Source organism: Equus asinus, chromosome 6, assembly GCF_041296235.1.
Source record: "Equus asinus isolate D_3611 breed Donkey chromosome 6, EquAss-T2T_v2, whole genome shotgun sequence".
In the NCBI taxonomy this organism is placed as follows: Eukaryota; Metazoa; Chordata; class Mammalia; order Perissodactyla; family Equidae; genus Equus; species Equus asinus.
In genome coordinates, this window is record NC_091795.1 from 30,881,160 (window position 1) to 30,906,806 (window position 25,647).

The following is a 25,647-nucleotide window of genomic DNA, read 5'->3' on the forward strand; positions in this document are numbered from 1 at the left end:
ACCCGGGGACAGAAATTTCTTGGGAGGGAGGCAACTTTAGAATTTTTCCGACCACACTCCTCTTAGTCACTGCTTGGCTCAGTAACCAGCATCAAGCTCCACCTTGCCTGCCTTCACCGAGGAAATAGAGTTAATCTTAGACTCTCATAGAGTTCTAGAGTCTAGTCGGTTTTGTTCTTCATGGGTTCTTCATAGTTCGCTTTGTGAGCAATCATTTCACAGTCCACTTAATTTTCTCTTTAAGACAACCACAGAGCACTTGGACTTATCCCCTGTGATTTAGTGCTTTGGGACCATCCTGTTGGCCAGGACTGGACTAGGTCATGGATGGAGTTCGAGTGGCTTCAGGTGGGTTTGAGAGGCTCCCATGCATCTCTGTGTTGCATCTGGTACTGCACACTCCCTCCCTAGAGAGGATCTGACAAATGGCAATTCAGAGTCTTTTCTGAGTTGCTAGCTTTTCACCACTCCATAAAGAAAGCCTTCCCACTACGCCATATGTGGCCATTACAATGTTCTTACATTGAACCCAAATCTGCTTCCCATTGGTCTCAGTTCTGGCATTATACAGGATAGCTCATTCTAACAGCTTTATTTTTTTCTTATTGTGTTTTCTGTTTTTCTATTTTTTCTTTGCCGGGAAGCAGCGTACATCTCAGTCAGCTGACATTCAAACCATGACCTCCCTGTCAAACCAAAATAAATACTGACCTTCTTAGACTTTATCCTCTTTCACATCGCCCTTGACATCTTTTAATAAATATTTCAGATGGAGGACTTCATGGCCTGTGTGTTCCAGAAAGTAGCAGCTGATGCAGATCATGGACACCTGGAAACCTGCTCCAGGAACCGAGGAGGGTGAGTTCTGCTGAGCTGGATGGGTTTTCCGTCCATTTTTTGGAATTGGAGCAGGCTGTGGTTTGAGGGGAGGCTGTGAGTTCTACCCCAGTGCTATGTCCAGGTGGGCCTTGTGATGATCTAATGTCTGCCTATAGGGAAGCATTCTGGGATGGCAGAAAACCAGATATCTTTGTCATGAAGAAGCGCAAACTTCCATTTTTGTGTAGAATGAGTTGAATGGTTAACTGTGAACCGGAGGCTGATGTGACCTGGGACATTTCAGTGCTTCCTGCATCACAACCGGGCCTTGAAATCTATGCATCTATGGCATTTTGTGCACTCTAAACTCACTGCAGGTGGAGTGAATGGCATGCATTTCAGATATATTCAGGGCTGCAGAGGAGGGCAAATATGACATCCAAGGATATTCCACATGCAAGCAGTTGTCAGCTGATGCCACCCTGAGCTTTGAGATGTAAGTAAAATTGTCTTCACTCCCCACTGAACAGCCTATAGGAAATTCGATGCCTTCTCTGAGATTTCTGTGAATTTCTAGGAATTCTCTTCTCCTGGGCATTTCTAGTTCAGAGCACCTGTCTCCCTGGACCCTCACCCTCCTTCATCTCCCCTCCCATGACTGTTCCATTCCTTTTGCTCTGTGCTTATCTACCTCTAGAACTCAGCACTTTCTCCCAAACCATCCACACCAAGCATTTAAGACATCTCCAGTGTTATGGAAGCATTGGAGAGGAGAGAAGACGATTAGTAACATTAATCATTTTAATTGGGATATTCCACATTCCTGTTCTTAAGTCCTTCAGTTACCTTGTCCCTGGGAACTTCTCACTGGTCACTTGCCTGTGGAGCCAATCTCCTGCTTTATTTCTTTGTCTTTCTCTTTCCCTTCCCATCTCCCCTCCTTTCCCCTCTTCAAGTTCCCCCAACTCCTGTTCATTTCTTATACAAAACCACGTAGCTATCAATTTGATCCACTGTTATCTTCTAAACCATGGCCTTGGCTACTGTACTCAAAGAGGCTTTCTTAAACATGGTCCTTGCACATACAGACTAAACCCAAACACAGACAATTCCCTATGGGAACTATTTTAATAGTTTTAAATAAAACTATCTTCATCCACTACACATTACTTATTACCTGAAGGGAATTTATTGTAAAATCATGTGGCTACCGGCGCTGCAGTGGCTGATATCCTGGTCTCTCTCTAGACCAGGGGCTCTTTCAGGGCAGAGGCCTTGCATGTCATTATCTGTGCGTGTGCAGCCCCTCATGGCCCCCCTGCACAAAAGAGATGATCAAGTAAATTAAAAGAGACTTGGCCAGTTTTCTGTGTCTTGATCTGCTAATCTGCATGGTAGGTCTATGTATGTGTTCACTTTGTGATAGTTAATTGAGTTGCACACTTATAATTTGTTCACTCTTCCGTGTATGTTAGTTCAATAAATGTGCTTTTTAAGAGGTGGCTTGCACAAGATCGCATAGTTATTAAGAGACAGGCTTGGGTCTGTGGACTCCCAGTGGAGGAGCATCCCCCTCAAACGGAGCCACTTCTCTAAAGGCTGCAGTGGGTTGGCTGCCTTCTCCAGGGATGTGGGGCTCTGTGTGAGAGAAGTGAAGTCAGTGTTGCCTCCCTGTGTCTCTCCTCTATGCGCATGCATGTCACCACCTGAGCTTCCCTTTCAAAGCCCCAGAAGCAGACACATTCTTTGCTACCAGAGACTTCACTCACATCCAGTTTTCCTCTGGTGAGTGACATTCATTTGATTTCTTCTCTCAAGAATATATTTTTTTGGTAGGGGTTTACTCCATACCACAGTTGTGGCAGGATGGCCTTAGAGACTATGATTAAGGGTATCAGGGGTTTGGAGACAGGATGCCATGTCCAGAGGCTGCCGTCTGCTCTGCCCCCCACAGGAGTTCTAACCCGGCTGCACTTGAATCCCCTGAGCAGCTTTAGAAACGTTTGAGCTCTGGGCCCCACGTCTCTCTCCCCTCAAGAGATTCTATTGTAATTAGTCTGGGCACAAAGATTTTAAAATCTCCCTGGTGATGCTAATGTATGGCCAAGGTCAGCAGCCGCTGATCCTGACTTAATTATGTGGAAGGACCTGCTAAATGCTAAGGGTCTCAGCTGGAAATGGGGAGCAAGATGCTGAGATGCGGCATCTGAGTTTTAGCTCTACTTGGGATGAATTCTCCTGCTGAGGCTGCTAGAGAGCCAGAGAGTCTTGCTTTATCATGTAATAATTATTCCACACCTCCTGTTGAATTCCCACCCATGGTCCAAATTAGGCTGAGCAGCTTACAGCAGAGAAGGCCTCTTGTGATGTAAAAACTGATGCTCAATTTCTTTTCCTACTTTGGTTTAAATAACATTTAGTCATGTTTTGGTTAGTCCTAGGGGTGAGCTGGGCAGGAAACTGAGCCCCATTGGGCTGGGTGGGAAGCGAAGCACACGGGGATGCATGAGACAAGGATGCTGAAGGAAGGTGACTCAGCTACACAGGAAGGTTGTGATGAAGGCTCAAAGCACAAAGGCGAAAGGCAAGGCAGGTCAGGCATGACTTCAGCACTTGTCAGCTCCATAAAACCTAACCAAGGCACAGTGGTAGGAAGTCGAGAGGCAGTCATGAGTATGTGGTGTCTGCCCCTGTATGATTGGCACTATGTACAAGGTGGGAAGACAGCTCTCTGGGGATGGTGGCACTTCACATTCAGAGTCCAAACAGAGATCAGGTTAGGGCCATCCTATTAGAAAGGAACTGGTAGACCAGGCAGGGGAACTGTGCAGAAGCTGTGGATTCAGGAGGTGTGACAGATGGAGGAGGTGAGCGCACCTCACAAGCTGTTATCCTGGGCTTATCTGGAACTTTGAGTCAGGTATTCAGCTAAGACTCCACGAGCTGAGGCTAGGTGTAGGGCTCAGGCTTGGTTCTAAGACCCACCAGATCCTGCTCCTGCCAACCGCATTGTGTTTGATGAGACTGGCCCAGAACAAGGCCAGGGCCAGCCTGCTGCTGAGGGGCACCCGTGGGACCAACTATAGGACCTGAGGAAGGCACCAAAAGGCCACAGAAGTGCTGACTGGTGCTTCTGGATGTGGGAGTGCAGACAAAGGCGAAATTCTGTCAGCTCTTGGGCCTGGACAGAATTGGCTCCTTTCTTGTTTTTTCACCTGGTTTCCTAGTTGTTACACGGTCCACCTGTCATCTGGAGGCTTGACTGCCTTTTGGGTGGCAACGTATGTCTCAAGTGTCAGAAGCATAATTCCTCTGCTCATCACATACATGGCAGGTGTCGAGTTTCGTCAGCCACTCCTCATGCCCTCAGGGGTCACTGCAGACTCCTCAGGGAAAGATTGAAGTGCTTGCCTGTGGATTTCTCCAGTAGGTTTTCAGGCTTATCTAAATGATCTTTCCCTTACAACCTTCACTCAGCGGTGTTAGCCACCTAACTCCCCTTTCCCCCGCACTCCCCCCACCTCAACTTGGCTTCTGGGAGTCCATGTAGTCTTTCTGTCTTCTCTCTTTTCTTTTCCCCACCCCACCTCCAAATCCTCATTCATACTTTGGAAGAACTATGCTTTTCCTTCTAAGACCAGCCTATAAACATCTCTTCCAGGAAGCCATTCCATATTCTCCCAGTGGAAATTGCCTTTGTCTCTTACACATTCTTGGCACAGACTGTTTGTAGCTTCATCTTCTTACTTATTACAGTCCGCTCTGAGGCCAAAGTTTAGTGAGCATTTCCAATGTTACTCGTGTAACTACTAGTATAATTGGTACTACATCATCGGCTACTAACATTGGTTACATTGTGCTAAGCTATTTACTATCTATCTCATTTGTGGCCCTCAACAATTCTGTCAGGTGGGTGCTGTTATTAGGCTTATTTTACAGATGAGAAAACTGAGTTTCAGAGGTTAAGTGGGTGCAGATATATGGTATCAACCAAGACACTCTTCTCTTGTTTACCTCACTAGGCTGAGAGGTCACAGAATACAAGAACGTCTTTTTAGAAAATTCATGAATACATTGTTGTAGCCACTAGAGTGCCTCATATTGCTGTTTTTGCATGGTACTATAACGTTGTTTCTGATTACACATAATGTTTATCGGATTGTTTCCTTTGACTTATGTAAATGAAGAACATGTAGACTTAGGGGAATGCAGTGATCAATAGCTCCAGTGAAAACATTTGCTCGCTTAAATATAAAATGTATAGTTTTGATCGCTGGAAACAAGGCTGCCTTTAGGGGGTATGCAGCCGAGCAAAAACTTTGGGGGGCTTCCTGTCTAGATAAACAATTTCAGTCACTCCAAATCAACATGTCAGCTCCATTCTGGGGACCCAATCTTGTGCAATTCCTCTAAAGGAAAACCACCCTGGACAGCAGGAACACTCTGGTCCAAATGGGAACTGAGGCCCACAGGACGCAGTCGGGCTCAGGGTGCGCTATCGGGCTGCCCTAATCTGACCCTCACAGTCCCAGTCATCGGAGGGGGACTTAGAAAATATAGAGAAAGTTGCTCCAAGGCAAAAACTCAGGGAGTGCCCCGAGTCAGGGGGAGGGCAGGATCCTGCCTGCCTAGGTCTAAAGTGTGGTATTCGCTGAAAACATACCAATAGGCAAATAATGGTTAAGAGCATTGTAATAGAAGGCTTGACAGTCATATACCACACTCGATATTCGGTAGGTGTTTAATAAATCTCAAAGTGTCTTGGTATTGTACAAATTACTCTGAGCTCTTTCTCACTTGTAATTTCTCACTTTGTATTTTCTTGCTTTCTCACTTACAAGCTCTGTGATTGGACAAGCAACTAAGCTCTCTGAACCTGTTTCCTTGTGCATCTAATGGACAGCACCCTGCCAGGGTCATGTGCAACAGTGCTATTACAGTTATAATATCCTGCATTTATTGAATTCTTCTTGTGTGCCAGGTACTATTCTCAATGTGTTACATCGTTCTTTTACTCTCTTTTTATAGATGAAAAAATGAGGCATGGAGAGCTACCCTATTTGGACCTGCGAGTCCAATGCCAGGGTCTAAGCACATAACCATTGTGCCTTATCACCTGGCTCACTCTTCTCAACCCTAGCTTAACGGTAGAATTGTTGGAGCAGCTTTTAAAAGATCCCAATGACTGGGCATCATCCCCCCCCCACCCCAAATTCCAATTTAATTGGCCTGAAGTGGGGCCCAGGCATCGATCCTTTTTATCGCTCCCTAGATGATGTGAACGGCAGCCAGGTCTGAGAACCAATAGAAAGCAGGCATGTGGTAAACTTGCGTTGAATCTCAATGAGGGTGACTCAACCTTGACAACACCAAATGAGCAAATGTGTCAGGTGCATTTCAAAACTAAGTACTCCACACATATAAGAAATTCTACTTGGAATTTGTTAAGCTAGTATTTATCCAGGGTCTTCTTTGTTCGTACCACTGACTAGATAAACAAATATGTATAAAGCATCTCCTAAGCAGGAGCAGGGTGGGAAGGGCTGGGTAGATGATGGGGTGGTGGAAGCAGTCTACTATAGTGGGAGGAACATTTTATCACCAACCATGTTTAGAATTGCTGGGATTGCGGGGTCATGGTGACAATAAAAGCGGACTGACTTTTGGTTGGTTTCATTAGTATTTTAAAATTCTCTACACTCCCATCCTGCTCCATTAGCATGCTACCAGTTGTGATGTCACTGCTGTTAGTTTTAAGCATATCATCAAAATTATAAATTAAATGAATAGATATAAAGAAAATTATTTATCATCAGTATATGTAAATAATATATACTATATAATATGTTAAAGTTATATTTATATATAAATTATTCATATAGTTACACTACATAAATAAATATATGAATAAAGTTATAATAATTAAAAATGTCTCATAACCTTTTGAGAAAAGTATCATTATCCCCATTCTGCAAATGAGGAACTGGAAACACCAGTCACTTGCCCAATGCTAGGAAGCTAGTAATAAGTAAAAACCATTTACTGTTCATCTACTGTGTGATTTACTTATATGATTTGTTTTAATTCTTTCAACAACCCTATGATGAGATACCATTAATAGTCCTTCTTTAAAAAAAAAAAAAGACATAGGAGAAAGACAAAAGGAGTCCAAGGCACGGGATGTCAAAGTAATTCTTCTAGCCTCTTCCAACAAGGAAGTGCTCGAGCCAGAACGTGGCCCTGGGCGGTCTGCATCTGATACAGGTTCCCTCCGCTATTTCAAAGTAGAGCATTCCTATGAAACGTTTTGTAAGCTGAAGTGGAGTAAAGTGAAGAAGCAATTACCATTAATTTAATGGGAAACATTTTCGAGCATGCCCAGACCCAAAAAATAACCTAACAAATCATACCAAATAATGCATAAAACCTAAAATAACACTAACATATGGTAAAAACAAGAATGATATAAGTACACAGCCTATGAAGTAGAAACAATGTATGTACAGTGTGGTTTCACTTACCAGAATCAGGGAGACAGCGAGCACACTCAAGGCTGAGAGGCGGTGGTGATGGGGTGTTAGGCTGAGTGGTTGGAGGTTGGGGTGGTGGGAGGTACAGGACACTGGGGTGCAGGAGACAGAGGAAGAGAGGCATCTATGAACATCTCATCGTGTCTGAATCCATCAGGGCAGGCAGGTCACGAACGTCCACACCTTCTTCTGTGTCTGCCTGCCTTGATGTCTAAGGTCAAGGTTTGTCGTCTGATGTGGCTGATGTGGCAGCTTGAAATGCGACAGTATGCTTGGCTGGCTGCAACACTATTTTTGCTTTTCACGTTTTTTTGTAAAAGCGAAAATCTCTTGAGATTTCTCTCGGTTAGCAAAAGCAGGGACTAAGGTAGGTCTTTCGTGAAAGCGAAGTGGCGTAAAGTGAAAACTTTCGGATAGAGGGGCAAACTTATTCCATGCTGCCTCTTATGTAAGCTAGTACGAGGCGCAACCCAAATATTTTTACTCAGTATACTGCCCCCTCTTCTTTACCTTCTCTATTTTCCTCTTTGCTTCTTCCTACCTTGTCTTCAACTTCCAGATCCTTATCAACTGAAGGAAACTAGAATATGTCACTCCAAAATATGCCACTTTGGCATAAAGAATATGTTGAGCTGAAGGCAATTGAGAAGAAGCAGACACAAGAAAAACTCCCTGCCCTCCTGGTATTTGCCTAAAAGCGGGACATACGTTTTCAAAGGTGTCCCTCCTCCCCTCTCCACCTGGAAGGACAAAAGTTACTCACCAGAGGAGACAACTGTAGACTCTTATCAGTATGCAGATGGCGCCAGAGGAATGTGCGTAAGGATCTTTACCGACCAGCCTTTACCTACCATCAGTTTCCCATATATTTACCTTCCCACAGTTTGCCATCCTTGGAAGCCTAAAAACTCTTTCCTTTGTCTTGCCATTTCTCTACAAATTTATTGTTTTTCTTTTGTTGTTGAAGATGCTGCATAAGGCTGGATTCTAAGCTGCCTCTTTGAGTTATTCTTCCCCGAGTTTCTCCCAAGTATGTAAGAAATATTCATGTTAACGAACTTGTTTTTCTCTTGTTACTCTATTATTACGGAGCCCCAACCAAGAACCTGAGATGGGTAAAGGAAAATTTTTTCCTTCCCTACATAAAATAATGCACGCAGCTCATTGGGTCCCCATTTAATCATGTTACCTGAGCACTTCTTCCTGGTTCAGCCATGGGTACCTCACACAACATGTCTGAAATTAGACTTCTCCACTTATCCTGGCATCTGCATCTCCTCTTGTGTCAGGAACCTGGTTAATAGCATCTACGTCCACCAGTCTCTCACACTAGACTCCCACTCTCTATCTGGGAATTGTTCTACTGTCTCCTCAGGTGGGGTCGTGGCTGCCGGGCACAGGTAGGCAGCATCTGAGCTCTCTCATGACCCCTCTCTATCTCCTGGGGGCGTCTTTGCTTCTACCACTGTTCTAAATCCTGTCAAAAAGGATTATAGTACCAGGAAGAATTTGAAACTAAGTTTGGCTGTGTCCTTGAAGAGCAAACCTCCCTCCTAGATCCTTTCATTTGTACAATGCGGCTAAGGTGAAGACCTGAAGGAGGGCAGGAGGTGGTTGACAAGCAACCACCATTACTGGGGATCCACTTCCTTGCAGGAGAGGGCAGGCGTAATTACTCTGCCTGTCTTTCTTTCCGATTCACTGTAAGATGGAGGCCTGGAGATCTCTTTCATCTGTGTTTGGAATTAAAAAGTTAATATGATCACTGCTATGGACTAAATTGTATCTCCCTCAAATTTGTATGTTGAAGCCCTCACCCACAATGTGACTGTATGTGGAGATAGGGCCATTAAAGAGATTATTAAGGTTAAATGGGGTCATAAGGACGGGGCTCTAATCCAATATGACTGGTGTCCTCATAAGAAGATGGAGAGACACAAGGGATGGTGAGCAATCACAAGGAAAAGGCCACACAAAGCCACGGCCAGAAGGCAGCCATTTTGTGAGCCAAGGAGAGAGGCCTCAGGGGGAACCAAACCTGCTGATCCCTTGACCTTGAACTTACAGCTCCCAGAACTATGAAAAACAAATTTCTGTTGTTTAAGCCACTCGGTCTGTGGCATGTTGTTGTGGCAGTCGTAGCAAATGAGTACAATCATCTTTGGACTATAAAACCTACTCAAAGGTGATTGTTTCCAGTGGGTTCATTCCATCATGGCCTGGCAGCAGCACGTATACGAGGAACATTCAAGGCTGGGCTTGGCAATCGCCAAAGTGACGCTCATCATTTCATTATAAGAAGAAATGGTCACCTTAGTCTGCATGCAAAGAATTTTATCACTGATGACCCAAGCTGCATAAACAGCTTTCATCTTTCTGGAAGGAAAAAAAAAATCAGTTTCCTTTTTGTACAGCACTTCTGGTCTTTTAAGGGGCCTGGCCCTTTAAAGAGATTCTGATGCTTGTCCCAATTTTACTTTTGTCATTAAACCTCTCTGCCTGGCAGGGCTGCTCAGTGGAGGCTTATGCAATCATCTCTCTCTTAATTGGACCTGGTCTTGAGCGACAGATCAAACGATCTTAAATTAATAACAATGACAAACTGCCCTCAGATGGCACTTGAACATAAAGGGAAACACTTCCATTAAACAAATGTTATGTCATCAAGAAACCCATTAATAGTTCTGCCGGTGATCGTAGCAGTGTAATTTTTCTCATCACTGTTAATAACCGGCAAAGTTATAATTGCATATGGAGCTTAATTAAAATTTTCTATCCTATTAATGAGTGTCCATGCTTCAGATCTCCCGTCAAATGGTCTGTGAAATTTAGACTATATTTCTTGAGGTCTAGGTTCTCAGAAGACATGAGACGTATGGACAGAAATGGGGTTGCATTATAAAATCTTATTATGCTGCAATTACTAGTCATTGGATATTAGAGGTGGAATTGGCCTTCTACATTTTTTAAAGCTAATTCCTGTATTATAAGCTGATTTTTACTTTATATATTTGTATCTCTTATATACATATATTTACAGGTAATATAAATAATTAAGAAAAATTGCCTATCTCCTAAGTGAGACCTTTTACTTAGCAAGTAAACCTTAGTTTATCTAGTTTATCCTTAGTACATCTACTCTTTCATTTTTATATCCTCTTCCTATCCATTCATATACATACTGTGACACACACTAGCCAGGTGCTCACCAGACCCACTCTGCCTTCTTCCTGAGCACTCACATTGCATCTTTCAGTCCCCTTTATTGAGGTTCCGTCAGGGCCATGTGACTTGTTCTTGTCAATGTCCTCAAGCGGAAGCCATGTTTGTTGCTTCCAAGCAGAGGCAGTTACGAGCAGGTAAGTCTTCTCCACCTCTCCTTTCCTCCATCTGCCTTCCAGAACAGGAGGATTCAGGGCGCAAGGCACTAGGAACTGTCGAGTCGCTAGTTGGAAGGATCCTGTGTCCTTAAAAAGATGTGTGGAGCAGAGACCACCCCCCATTCCCCACAGACCTAAATTAGACTGTGATGTGAGTGACAAATTAAGCTTTATTAGTTTCAGCTACTAAGATTATTTTTATAGCACTTAGCCTACCCGAATACATGTTTTTTACCTAATTTCATAGAAAGTTATAATTTTTTATTTTTTTTAAAAGTTTGACACCGGAGCTAACATCTGCTGCCAATCTTCTTCTTTTTTTCTTCTTCTTCCCCCAAAACCTCCCAGTACATAGTTGTATATTTCTAGTTGGAGGTCCTTGTGCTTGTGCTATGTGGGACGCTGCCTAAGCATGGCTTGATAAGTGGTGCTAGGTCCGTGCCCAGGATCCAAACTGGCAAAACCCTGTGCTGCCAAAGTGGAGCATGTGAACTTGAGCACTCAGCCACGGGGCCGGCCCCTTTTTATTCTACATTTTAAAAATTTGACATTGCTGGATATAGAGTTTCTACATACTGTATGGTCCTCCACGTGATGCAGAGTTATGACTTTAATGCCTGAATGCTATTCCATGTTAAGTGATGTGCCAAGTCAACATCACCATTTTTCAAATATTGCACAGATCATTTCTTATATTTTCCTCTTTAGGGAATATCTTTATGCATATAGTATACTTCTTTCAAATTATATTGATAAATTGTCAACAAATTGTCATGTGACAGCTTACATTGCCCCTAGCCGTTATGGGTATAAATTATAATCAGCCTTTCTAAGTTGAAAATTTATGTATCCATTTAAAATTTACTTGGCATTAAATGATACTTTATATATAAACACATTATATGTAAATGTATTACATTTAAATTCTTTGTATATGAAGTATGCAGATACTTTATATAGCCGCTAAATGTATACACTTAAATACACGTTATAATTTGTACTTCTTTAATAAGTAGTGAGTCTTATATTTTCCATATGTGTTTGCTTACACAAACATATTAGTCCCTTTCACATGTTAGCTCCTTTCACATGGGGAATTTAATCCTGCATTGGGGAGCACACAACACTTCAATTTTTTTCTTAGATTTGTTTTTTTTCCCCAGAAAATAAAGCTTGCTTTTTTTTTTGAGGAAGATTAGCCCTGAGCTAACATCCACCGCCAATCCTCCTCTTTTTGCTGAGGAAGACTAGCCCTGAGATAACATCCGTGCCCATCTTCCCCTACTTTATATGGGACACCTGCCACAGCACGGGTTGATAAGCCGTTCGTAGGTCTGTGCCTGGGATCCGAACCCCCAGGCTGCAGAAGCGGAGTGCACAAATTTAACTGCTATACCACCGGGCCGTCCCCACAACACTTCAATTTTGACGGCTGACACCACTGAGAGTTGAGATGATTAGTGAGGGGAGGCAATGTTAAGATAATGACAGAGTACCAGAATACAGATCTTACAATTTAAATACAGGGATTTTTCTATTATAGCAAAACCTCCATGTTTATGAAATATGGCATGTCATTCTAAGCCTTATGACTGTCATCTTGGAAAGAATGATCATCGCATAAATAAAACATGCATCTCACCCTATATTATTCCCTGTCACTTAATAGACAAGGTGAATTCAATAAAGGCCTTCAAATATGCATCCAGTGGTCCATAGCCTTGGAAGCTCAGATATCATGGTTAAGCTCTCCTCAGCCATGGATAGAGCAAGCACAACAATGGATTTCATGATCTAGCCTCCTAGGTTTTGTCTACAAGACATAGGGGTGAATGAATTCGAGATGAGTAATTTAAAATTAGTGATTGAAGGGTTGAGTATCAGAAATGGCAGGAAGAGAGGCAGAGGCATATAGTATTTTAACAATAGTAGGGCATCCTGAGCAGAGAGTTTACCTAGAGGAGAAGCAGGAGATAATGCTGGAAAGAGAAGTTAGAGCTGATGTAACTCAATTTAATTAGCAAGAATCTAGTTCCTACTATGTACCAGGCACTGCTGTAAGTACTGAGTTGATGAAAGGCAAATCAGATAAAGGTCTTGCTCGAGTTCTTAATCACATAAGGGAGAGAAGTTTAGTGAAGAAGTCAAGAGGCTTTGTAATGAGCCTGGGGTGTGAGACTCAACTTGGAATTTTGTGAGTTTGGCTAAGCTACCTCAGTACAACTTTTTCATCTGTAAATTTGAGATAGCTGTAATACATAGGTTTTTGGGGAAGTAACCTGGGATTATAACTGCAAAGATTTTAATGCACTGCCTGGTGCATACTGCACCACTAAAAAGCTAGTTATTATTTTTAAAGTTTCATTAACTGGCAAGATCAACTGTCAAAACAGTTACAATATGTCATGATTAAATGCAATAGTAGAAACACATACAAACACAGAGTTAGCACAGAAGAGACCTGGGGATACAGTTAATCTGAAAGTAGATTGAATTACTGATACCATTTCTTGAACTTTTCTTTGTCCACGGCCTTTGCCATATAACTAATGCAGTTCTTTCCATCCCTATAGGAAAATTATATATATATATATATATATATATATATTCTCTTTTGGTGAGGAAGATTGGCTTTGAGCTAATATCTGTGCCAATCTTCTTCTCTTTTGTATGTTGGACATCGCCACAGAGTGGCTTGATGGGCAGTGCGTAGGTCCATGCCAGGGATCTAAACTCACTCTGGGCCGCCCAAGGAGAGCATGTGAACTTAACCACTATACCACCAGGCTGGCCCCTAGGAAAATTATTTATTTTGTTCCCAACTTTAGTTGGCTATGCTTTTTCCCTAGACCAATAGATGTTAGCAAACATGAGTTAGAGGCTTGAACTGTGCTTGCGGAATTGCACATGTGGCCTTGCTCTTCCACTAAGCCATGAGAGGAACATGTCCTGCTAACCTGATTGACTCAGCAGGAAGATGAAAGATGTGTAGACGCATGGAGCTGACCCAAACCCACAGATCTGTAGCTTGAAGAAGATTTACCTCTCTAAACCCAGCTTAGATTAGTCAGCCCCCAAACTTAAGAGCAAGAAATAAATTCTCCTTGTTGTCTGTCAATTAGATGTGGAAGTTGGTGTTCCACAGCAATGTTTGACAGATGCAGGATTGATGTTCAAGGATGATCTTTTTGAAGAAATGATTTGTAAATTGGATTTTGAAGGAGAAACTAGAATTTACTAGGAAGAAAGATGGGGTAGGATATTCCAGAAGAAAGAATACCAGGTACAAAAATTCAGAAGTGTGAAATACCACGATTTATTGTTTCAGTATTTGGGCCCTGATTGGAGCATATAGGGTTAATAAAGGAATCATGGAAGAAGAGACAATGGACACAAACAAGAACTACCCAGAATATATGAAAGAGGCTCCAGGACTCTAAGAAGTAAAAGAAAATTAGAATGGTGTCTATTTCTCCCTGAAGAAAGAAAATCCACTGTAGCAATAATTAAAATGATAGATTTTTGAAGGTGACCAAAAAACCACAAAATAAAGTGGGGATAATTCTCATTAATGTTATGCCCAAATTATTTTTTAAAAGATTAATTGTGTAATATCCTAGGCTTTTTGCCTCCTAACTATAAAAATCCCTTCTATGACCCATCCCTTCCCATCCCAAAGCTTGCCCCCCTTTCCGCTTTACTCTGTATGCAATCATTGAACTTCTCCCTCCAGATCTCTTAGGGCTCTTACACAGAACTTCTTCCTTCCTAATTTAAGCTATAGTGGAAAGACCATTGGGCCGGAAATCAGAAGGTCCTAGCTGTTGTCCTGTTCAGCCACCAATTTGTTTTGAGTCCTTGCACAAGATCTTTTATTGCTTTGGGCATCACTCACTCACCTGTAAAACCAGAGGATTTGATTATACAATCTTCAACATCCCATCAGCATTGGTATCCATGTATCCATGCATCTATCCACCCAACAAATATTTCTTGAGTCTCTACTACATGCCTAACAATGTCTTGGATCTTGTTTTCCTTTTGCAGGGAAAAGACAGTCAAAAAACAAATAAATTGATAAATGAGAATAATGCCTGATGCTGATAAGTATTCTGTAGAAAAATTAAAATGCAATGTGATGTGTGATACTGTAGTGACTTGGTGGCTGCTTTATATTCAGTGGACGATAAGAGAGGGTCTCCCTGAGAAGGTGATACTTCAGTTGAGAAGCAAAAAAAACAGTCTTGTCATGATGGGGCAAAAGTGTGTTTACCCTGAGTGACAACTTTCAAGAATTTACTCTATAAATATGGGGGATCATGGGACCAGGCTATGTGAGGCAATCACTAAATTGTCAAATAGCTTAGGTTATGGTGCTGATTGATTGGTTCTAAACTGCTAAAAAGACCAAACTCCTTGTAAGTGGGCAGGAGGCATGGGGTATGCAGATGACAGCCCAGTAAGTCAAGCTACAGAGGGAGTAGGGCTTGAGACTCGGATGGAAGGAAGTATAAATTCCACCACTGGGGTGCAGCATAATCACTTAGAAGTAAAACAGGAGCTGTAGAGAACATCTGGCCCAGCCTCCTTGTTCTCACCTAGGGAAAGGGGTGTTGTGTTTAAACTTTTAAACAAAAAAGTCCCGATTTATAAATAGGAAATAGAGGCTCATAAAGTTAGTTAGTTTTCTCAAGTTTGTACAACCAGTAAGTCGTGGATCTGGGATTTGAACCAGTATCTTTTAGTTTCAAAAGCCTCTTCTTTTCACATTATTGCTCCTACAAAGGTGACAGATATCCTTCACCCACATTTAAGACACGTGCTTTCCACTCTTGCCATCAGTATGATAGATTTGTCCATAATCTTTTCCATGGTCCGGGGACTCCAGCAACTGTGAACTGCTGAGCAACGAGGAGTGGCCAGCATTCAAGTTTGCACCTGATGTGAGCTCCTTGAGAAATGTTTTTAGAAACAGAATATACCAATTCCAGCATCTCCATGTGACAACACAAGGAAATCACTTTTTTCTATTTTCTTTTTAAGAATCAAAGGAATGGAGAACTTGGTAAGTGTCGTCAGCTAATCCTTTGAAGAGAAGACCAATGAGAGAAATATTTTGTTTCCTGGGGATGTAATGAAATTTCAAAGCCCTACTATGTCATATTTCATCTCCTCTAATCCCATAGATCTACCTCACCCAGGATTGCCACTGGAGAATTCAGATTCTTTTGAGAGCAGAATATCAAAGAACAGTCAATGAATAAGTCATAAAATGGGGAGAGTCTTAAGCCACTTTGCTTTTGGATTATGAGGCTCCAGAGACAGCTCTATAGTGAAGACAGGTGGAAATAAGCATCTCACTCCTATGAGCATAGCACCAGGAGCCCTGAGAGATAATTTATGTGTGTAAGCGTCTATAATTACACATGTTCATACATATTCATTCCCATGCTCCTAATTTTAGAGAACAGAGAAGTGAATAAATTGATTAGTAATTTGATTGTATTTGATTCAGCTGGCTCTCTAAGTGCCTAATAAAGGTCCCAGAGTAAGTTTTCACTAATAGAGAATTCAGTTCAGCCTGGGGCCTTGGGGAGTAGTAGACTGACTGATGATGGAACAATTGAGCCATTCATTTATTCAAACATTTTATTTACTCATTCATTCAACAATTATGCCCTACTATGCCCAGGCACTGTGCTAGGTGGAGAGGACACCTAGTTTGATAAGTGATTGGACCGACAATGTCTATCATCTATTCTTGTGGGGAAGATAGCCAAGTAATGAAGGCATTGACTTCATTGTCAATGTGGCCAAGTACTAAAGGCATCCAACACAGGCTGGAGTTTCAGGAATGATTTCCTAGAAATAGAGAGATCCATCTGCTTTTTGAAGAAGGATAAGAGCTATCTGGATGATGAAACATGGAAGGCATTCCAGTTGGAGGCACAGCGGTGAGAAGGGCTCTGGTCCATCCAATTTCCAGCAATTTTGTACCATTAGAAGGAAATGAGGAGAGTGGTTGAAAAAGAGGCTCCAGCTGCAGGGAGGGTTAGATGGTTACTGCTCCTAAAAATTAGGAGAGGGGGCTGGAAGGGTTTTAAGCCAAGGGGCAATACACTACAGTTTCATCTCAGAAAGAACACTAGGTTTTTGTCTAGAGAGAAGATTGGATTTGGCACAAACTCTGGGCACAGAGTTGAGTTAGAAAGCTATTGGAAGAGTTCACACAAGGAAGGATGAAACTCAGAGCTTAATCCATAACAGCAGAGACTGTGGGAAGGAGGGGAAGTTTTGACAGATAGAAGGAAGGTAAAAATTGTACATCTTGGGGATATTATGGTAAACGACAGGAACAATAAGGGTAAACCAGGTTCCTATTTATGCAACTAGAGGATTAGGATAGCATTCACGAGGAGAACACAATGGAAAGAACAGTTTTGGGGAAGAATGTGTATCAAATTAGTTTCAGAACATGGTCAATTTAAGAAGGGAAGTCACAGAATTCATGCCGAGCTGAGGCTTAGCAACACTGTCCAACTGACATAGGATTATTTTCAGACCTCTGTTCCTTTGGGCATGCTTTGTCTCTGTTTGGAATGCTTCATCCTTCTCTCTTTTCCGCCTCCCCAGACAAGCTTATGCTTTTGTTTTAAAGGTCACCTCAAATGGTGCTTTCTCTGCAAAGGCTTCTTTCTTTTTACCTTCTCCCCATTGTGGCCCACTCCACCCCCATCTTCCTACATCTCTTTTAGTCCTCCTCACATCAGATTGTCATGATGTGACATGTCTGTCTCTCCTGACATCCTGAGAGCTCTTTGAGAGCCAAGGGGATCCATATCTCATTCACCTTCATAACATCACACCTAACAGGGCCTGGCACCTAAAAGACATCCAATCAATGTTTGATAGATTAAATTCTCTCTCAACCCGGCTCACCTTTCTCCTTGAATCTTTTTCTTGCCTGGCATTCTATTCTCACCTAAGATCCATTCATAGATTTCCAAGCGAGGCAAGAGGGAATCACACATTGATTTTGTTCATCTATCTGATGGCTCTACCCCTGGGAAGTGGTGGAGCAGGGTGGCACAGAGCTCTAGACTATTTCTCACAGAGGGTGGGAGGGATCCTGAGAGGAGCTTTAGGATAGAAAAGAACATGCTGCCAGCTCACCATCATTTACTTCTCTGCTTCTGGTTCCCTCGTGCTCCGTGCTCGGCAGGCACACATAAGATAGAGCCCTCAGGAGCAGAGGGAGCTGGAGAGCTCATGATTGTTATGCAAGACTTCTCTCTGACGCTGGCCTGGGAAGACTCAGACTCTCAGTATCTATGACTGGATGGTTATAGCTTGGTGGTAGGCTTCCTTCTGTAGAATTTTGACTTGGAGCCTTATTGAGCTACCAGATGGGAGTCCCAGTCTTCCCTAGCTCCACCTGACTGCCCATGAAGACCACCTGCAGAGGAGCCCACTAAGCCTCTAAAGCAAAAGAAACCCATCCTGACCCTAATGTTAGCAGTGGCTTGCATGGCTGCAGGAAGTGGCATTTACACAAAGTCTTTTTTTGGATACTCTGTGCCTAATGATCAAAGACATGGAGGTGAGTAGTTGACCTAGAGGTGAGGGCAGGCTCTAAGCATGCCCATGCACTCAGTTCCACATAGGAACTGAGTCTGCCTAACCAACCCTTCTTCTAGTTGGGTTTAAGCTTTTGGGATGATGAGACCATTAACCAGGGCTGTCTGTCTGTCAATTTCCTGTAGAGGAGCTGCCATCCTGGGGCTTTAATTGTGAGCCCAGCCTGTTTTTTAGGTGGCCCCAAGTTGTGCCTACTTCTTACACCTTGGCTTCATGGCTAAAATGTGTTTCTCATAATCCGTTACATTATCCTAGACTCAACTCAATGAAGTCATTTTTTCTTTTTGTGATAACTGTTTCAGCCTGGCACTCTTGATGTGTTTTCTACCTTCTTGTCCTTGCCTGGATGTCCTGAAGATTCTTACACTTTCCCAGACTGTTTGTAAAAATTGACAATGCTCTTGGAACTCGATCGTTGTCTTTGGTATCACCTCTTCCTGCCGTCCTGCTCCTAAGTTGTCTCACCGTCCTCTGCCACACCCACAATGGGGTTGTTCCTGGGGCTCTGTCAGAGTACAGCAGCCTCTATTTGCCCTAGGATGAATTCTCTGCTGGTTTGCTTTTTAGTACTGCAGGAGCCTCTAGCAGGCCAAGCAGCCAGTGTCAACACTGGCCTCTTTTCCTTAGCCATACAATGCCCAGCATTTGTTGCTGATTCATTTACTACCCTGGAGTTCATGGAATGAGGGTATAAAGAGAGAGCAGAGGGATTTGTTCTGGGAGAGAGCTGAGGAAGCCAGGTCTGTCACTTCCTCCTTCCTAAGCCATGCTGGGCAGAAGCCATAAGCCAGGCCATTTAGCTCAGGGGAGAAATAGAGAACATCCAAATAACTGGCAAAGGCTCTAGAATTGCACTGCCAAGACCCAGTAGCCCAGACTTCAAGAAGAGGAGATGTGCAAAGACAATAGGGAATTGGAGAAATCAGCAGAGCCTGAACGATAACAGAGGAGGTATTCGGAGGGACAGACATGTGGGTTAACCTTACATGAGATGTATTTGCCAAGACCATGCTGAGACTCAGCGAATCACATACTCACAGAACCTCAGAGCTGGGAAGATTGTAAGATCATATTAGACAAGCCCACAGGGGCAAGGCAGGGCAACGTAAATAAGTTAATAAGTAGGGATGATGGCAGATGGTGAGCAGTATCCCCCCATGTAGAAAATTGGTACCACGTAGCCTAGTGTTGCAAGATCTTCACATTTTTCAAGAAAAGCCAGAAATACAGATTTTATGTGAACTTTCACGACTTCTAAATGCTGTCAAACAATTAAAATTACTTTCAAACACAGCAAAATCAAAACACATTTGCAGCCTAGTTGTAGCTTCCAATCTAAATGGATCCCGTATTTTTAAGGTGGTAATAGTTGAGGCTGAGAGAAGTAAGTGAATTTCTCCAAGGTCCAATAATTGTAGAAGGTGAAGTACTTGATTGCTTAGTGTACTATCTTCTCTCTTTCTCTCCAATCCAACAGCCTGTGGGGATGTGGAGAACAGAAGGTATTCTACCCTCTCCCCAACCAAAAGTGATGGAGTGGGGCCAAAGACTCTCTGCTGCTTCTTGGCTTCCTATTGGCTTGGCTCCTCCCCTGGGGGGTTGGCCCCCGTTCAGTGCAGTGAGAGTGGAAAAAGAAATGGACCATGTTCTAGCCTAGGCTTAGCCAGAAACCTTGCTGCCTTGAAAATTCTCTTCTCTTTGGACCTCATTCTCTTCATAGATCTAATGAGGCTATCAGCCTGGTAACTTTCAAGTTTCCTTACAAGTCTAATCCACGTGAACCCAAGCTTGTTTTACATATCTTTCTAAGTCCTCATTTCAGCACCCTTTGTAAGCACTTCCTTTCTCTCCACCCCTCTCTCTCTCCCTTTCCCCACAAACATCCACACATATATCCTGAGTACCTGGTGCTCTCATGCTGCTCTCCAAATCCTGGAGTTCCATTGGTACGTACCACTGGATCTGCCCTCCATTGCCTATGTTAAGATCTCCAAATCCCTTTTACCATCAGAACTCACCCACCCAGAGAGAGAACTAACATGCTTAAATACTGGAAATGGGCAAGTGAATTTCTCAGTATATGAAGATTAAACTGAAAAACTTAGGAAAGATATTACAACTAATGAGAGTTGAATAAAGTAGCCAGTTAAAAAATAAATACACAGGGGCTGGCCGGGTAGAATAGTGGTTAAGTTCACATGCTCTGCTTCAGTGGCCTGGGGTTCACAGATTTAGAAGCCCTGGTGCGGACCTAGCACTGCTCATCAAGCCATGCTGTGGTGGTATCCCACATAAAATAGAGGAAGATGGGCACAGATGTAGCTCGGTGACAATCTTCCTCAAGCAAAAAGAGGAATATGGGCAACAGATGTTAGCTCAGGGCCAATCTTCTTCACAAATAAATAAATAAATAAATACACAAAAGTCTATGGTTTTTCTCTAGATCAGTCACAACCAGTTAGAAACACATCCACGTACACACACACCCCTCTCTCCTAAAAGTGATCTTAAAAAGAAATTTATAGAAGCTATGTGAGGAAAACTGCAAACCTTTACAAGGGCACATAAAAGAAGATGAGGACTAATCTTCATGCAAGAGAAACCATATTGTAACAAATGTCCCCCAAGTTAATCTATAAATTCAGTGGATTCCTTCCAGTTCAGTACATTAATAGAATATCAATAAAAATCTCAATCATATTTTGCGTGTGGTGTAGAGGGAGTTATAAAATGATGCTTAGCTTCATTAGAAGAATGAAGTAGTGCCTTCCAAATATATTCAGACTCCAATCATTTCTTTCCACCTCCTTTGGTCTAAGCCATCAACATTCCTTATGCGGATCATTGCAGTAGGCTTGTAACAAGCCTTGTGCTTCAATCTTTTCCCGTTCAGTCTGCTCTCGACACAGCTTCCAGCTTAGTCCCGTTAAAATGTAAGTTAGATCACGCCACCTTCTTAATCAAAATCTGCTGATGGCTTTCCACCTTTTTGAGAGTAAATATAAAATTATCTCAATACCTTCAGTGACCTACATGATCTGACCCCTGTTATGAGACTTTCTCAAATCCTACTCCTCTGCTGCCCACTCTGTCCAGGAGCACTGGTTTCCTGGGTGTATCTCAAAGGCACCTTGAATGTAAAATTATAAAATGGTGCAGCTTCTTGGAAAAGAAATTGGTAGTTCCTCAAAATGTCAAGCATATAGTTACTGTATGACCCAGCAGTACCACTCCTAGGTATGCATCTAAGAGAAATTAAAACATAAGTCCACACAAAAACTTGTACACAAATATTCATAGCAGCATACTCAAAATAGCAAAAATGTCCATCAACTCATGAATGGCTAAAGAAAATGTGGTACATCTCTGGGAGGAATATTGCTAAATAATAAATTAGATAAGAATAAAGTTCTGACATATACTAAAATCTGGATGAACCTTGAAAACTATGCTAAGTGAAAGAAGCCAGTCACAAAAGAGCACATATTACATGAATCCATTTATATGAAATGTTCAGAATAGGAAACTTTCTAGAGACAGAAAGCAGATTAGTGGTTGCTGGGGGTGGTGGTAGGTGTTCTTTTAGGGGGTGGGTGGTGAGAAGAATGGGCGAATGACTGCTAACAGTTATAGGGTATCTTTTTTGGGTGATGAAAATCTTCTTAAGTTGATCATGGTGATGGTCGCACAACTCTGAATACACTAAGAACTATTAAACTGTATACTTTAAGTGGGTCAGTGTATGTCAATGATACGCCAATAAAGCTGTTTAAAAAGGTAAAATTATTAAGTGTTTACAAAGGGCTTTTGCATACGTTATCTCATCCTTTCCTCGAAAGACCAGAAGAGTGGATGCTGCAGATGTGAGATCACCGCCATCATGCAGAGGAGAAACCCAAGTTTCAGGTTGAGCCATATATCCGAAGTCGCTTCACTTGTATGTGAATCACCTAAAAATAAGGATTTCTGGCTTCACATTTTATTTTATCCCCTTCCCCACACTCTTTCTTACTGCTTTGCCCTTTTGATTTCTATTCTTAGACCTGGTCTCTGGCCCACTTTTGATGAGCTCTTCCTTCTCTGTTCGCATTTTCTTCACCAAGACCAGCATTTTATTCATTAATGCCTTTAATCACCCATCGTAAAACATGAAGACTGCTCTCTAAGCTCACTGTCAGAAATCTGAATTACTTCACATTCAAGAGTTTTGAAAATTCCCAAAGTGTTGGTCCTTCATGAAAAATACCTTCTGAGCTCCTATTCATTGTGGAGTCAGGCTACAGTTCTGTCAGCTGGTCTATCTGCCAGGAGAGTTAACCTCATGTGGCCTTGTCTGGATGAACTCATTTCATTTCACGGCCTCTTTCCTCAAGTTTTACCTCAGTGACACTGTCTAAGCTGGTTAGTGTGACAGTCTGTCATCCATATAACTCTAATATTCTAAAAAACTATACTTTTTCTTTCTATCTTTTTCTCTATTTTTCTTTCATTTTTCTAATAAGTATTTGAGGAATTAATAAATGAATAAATAAATAAATGAGTGCCTGGTACACAGGATTTTAAGAAGGGGGCTGACAAATCCGACTTTTTCACTTAGGGGATTATCCCCAGTGGCAGCGGGGATGATATACCGGATGGAAAGGACATTGGACACTGGGAAACCGGTTAGCAAACTCTTACTATTTTTACTAGTAAGTTGTGGTTGTTTATTTTAATGATCAAAGGCCTTTCTAGATATCAAAGTGCCATTCAGATCATCAGAAATTCAGTTCCATTTTTTGTGGTTTGATTTCTAAGATCACTAATCTAGAAATTGGCAATAAATCACCCACTCCAAGATGGTACTAGATTCACTCATTTATTCGTTTATTCAGCAAATACTTGCTCAGCATCTACTCTGTTCTTGGCATCATGAAACTGGGTATGCAGCAGTGAACAAAACGGGCAGAGTTCTGAATATTACAGTCTGGTGAAAGACAACAGTTAAACCAACAATCAAATATGAAAGAGTGGATACATGAATAAACTATACTTATGTGGACTAGAATCGAAGGTCTGGATAAAGTAATAATGAAGACATGAGATTAGGAAGGGCAGCCAAAGAAAGATAAGGCTTAAATGCCAAACTGAGGCAATGGTGGCGATAATGATGATGTTGATGATGCTAATGTTAGCAATAATGTTTTGTATTCAGGTAGTGCTGTTACCTTTACAAAGTGTTTTCAAAATTATTTATTTCTTGCCCTTTTTTAGACAAAACGAGAGCAGCACAAAGCAGTAAAGTGAATCATCTGTGGTTATAGAATTTCTAGTGGCAAAGTGGTATTAGAATCATATCTGTGGTTCTCTCGCTACATAAGTGTTATTGCAGTACCATTTGTTAACATGAATCTTACATGGAAGCCTGCCCCTCACCCTGATCTTACAGATACGCTTCCTCCTACTCCCCTCTGCCCTCTAGGGCAGGCCCGAGTCTCCAAGGAACACAGTTTGGAAACCCTTGCTAAATGCCATGCTCTGCTATGGAGACACGCTACGCTAGATACGAGGAAATGGATTTGTTGTGTAATTCTAATAACTATACGAAATACTTTGGCCTAACTTCAACCTCACACTTTCCAACTAACTATTGCTAGAAAAATGTAACTTCATACATTTAATATTGTTTCATACCCGTTGCATTGTCCTGTTAGGCTGCTCACAAGGGAGAAGTAATCCAAGGAGACCAGTTCCTTTCTCCGTGCTTGGTGACATCTCACCCTGCTCCAGTGATGCTGTCCTCGACCAGGCTGGGGATGTGCCAGCTTTCCTGCTGTGCTCAGTGACGCTTCTTTTCTCTTGTTGCTGAATTTTAGCCTATAGTTCAACATTTTAAAGTCAGAGTATTTCTTTCTAGGCCTGGGAAAATTTACACTCTGCAGCTCCCCTGAACACTGAGATTTCCACTGCAGTCTCTGGCAGAGGGTCCCCCAGCCTATTCCCACTTTCCTACAGACAGATGGTGACTTCCTTGCCTAGACTTAACCTGATAAGGGAAAAGCAATCTTTTCTAGCCCTCTTCAGACTGGCAGCCCCACCTCTCCTTGCTTGACCCCTGGGAACACTGTCCCTTCCTGTTCTTTGTAAAAGTGACTTCACTACGTCATTTCCATTGAGGTCCAATTCAACACTCAGACCACTTTAGACGAACTCTCCCAAAGATACCAAGCTTTTTCTTCCTTTCTGTACGAGAACTCCCACTAGCCAGCAGCTCCTGAAACAGCCGCTACTCTCCTATCCCATTACAACCATGGATCTTTATGGTATCTTTGGAATAGACAGAAAACTCACGATGTTTAAAGTGGGGGCAAGGTTTCTGGTTGTGCACATGCTGTGGTCAGAGGCCGTGTCCCCCATCCCAGTATGCCCAGTCCATCTTTCAGAACTTAGCTCAAAAAAATCTCTATCCTGGGTTAAATAGAGTTGCCCCAAAATTCACGTCCCCCTGGAATCTCAGAATGTGACCTTATTTGGAAACAGTCTTTGTGGGTGTAATCAGTTAAAATGAGGTCACACTGGATTAGAGTGGACCCTAAATTTAATGACTTGTGGTTTTATCAGATGGCCACGTGAAGACCCAGAGATACACACACGGGGAAGAAGGCTGCACATAACTAAGGCAGAGATTGGAGTGACGAATCTACAGGCCAAGGAGCGCCAGCAACCATCAGAAGCTAGAAAGAGGCAAGGGAGAAACCTCCTCTGGAACCTTGAGACGGAGCACGGCTTTGCAAACACCTTGATTTCATGCTTTTAACCCCCTGACCTTTGAGAGAGTAAATTTCTCTTGTTTTAAGGCATGCAGTTGGTGGAAACTGACTGTAACAGCCCTAGGAAACTAATGCAGTCTCTTTTCCTCTGAGGCCTTTTTGACCACTCTAAGTGGAGGTGAGAATTTTCACGTGGGTGTTCTGGCTGGTTATTTTACATCTGTCCCATATTATTCTCTGCACTTCTATGCCCTACTCCATTCCCTGAGATTCCGACATCTGTGAATGGTCTCACCCAATTCCCTTACTCTTTGGCTGCCACTTGAGTTGGCCAATGGGAGGCCTGCCGGGAGATATGAGAGGGAGAAGAGAAGGAAGTCAGGGTATTTATTCCTCTGGCTCCCTCCTTGCTGCAGCGAAGTTTTGACTGTCGTTGTCTATGCTACATCTACAGTTTTTGTCAAATGGCCCTTCTTCCCTGGATCTAGCTCTCAAGTGGGCTCCAGTAATGTTGTTTCCTTCTCTTGATCC

General features: G+C 42.4%; 1 long non-coding RNA gene across 1 annotated transcript; it reads left to right on the forward strand.

Moving 5' to 3' along the window:
- Window positions 1-762: 762 nt before the first annotated feature.
- Window positions 763-25,100, forward strand: LOC139045497 (uncharacterized). Its single transcript, XR_011503905.1, has 3 exons — window positions 763-858; window positions 1,197-1,315; window positions 24,968-25,100. It is a non-coding gene; the product is annotated as an uncharacterized lncRNA (long non-coding RNA).
- The last annotated feature ends 547 nt before the right edge of the window (window positions 25,101-25,647 follow it).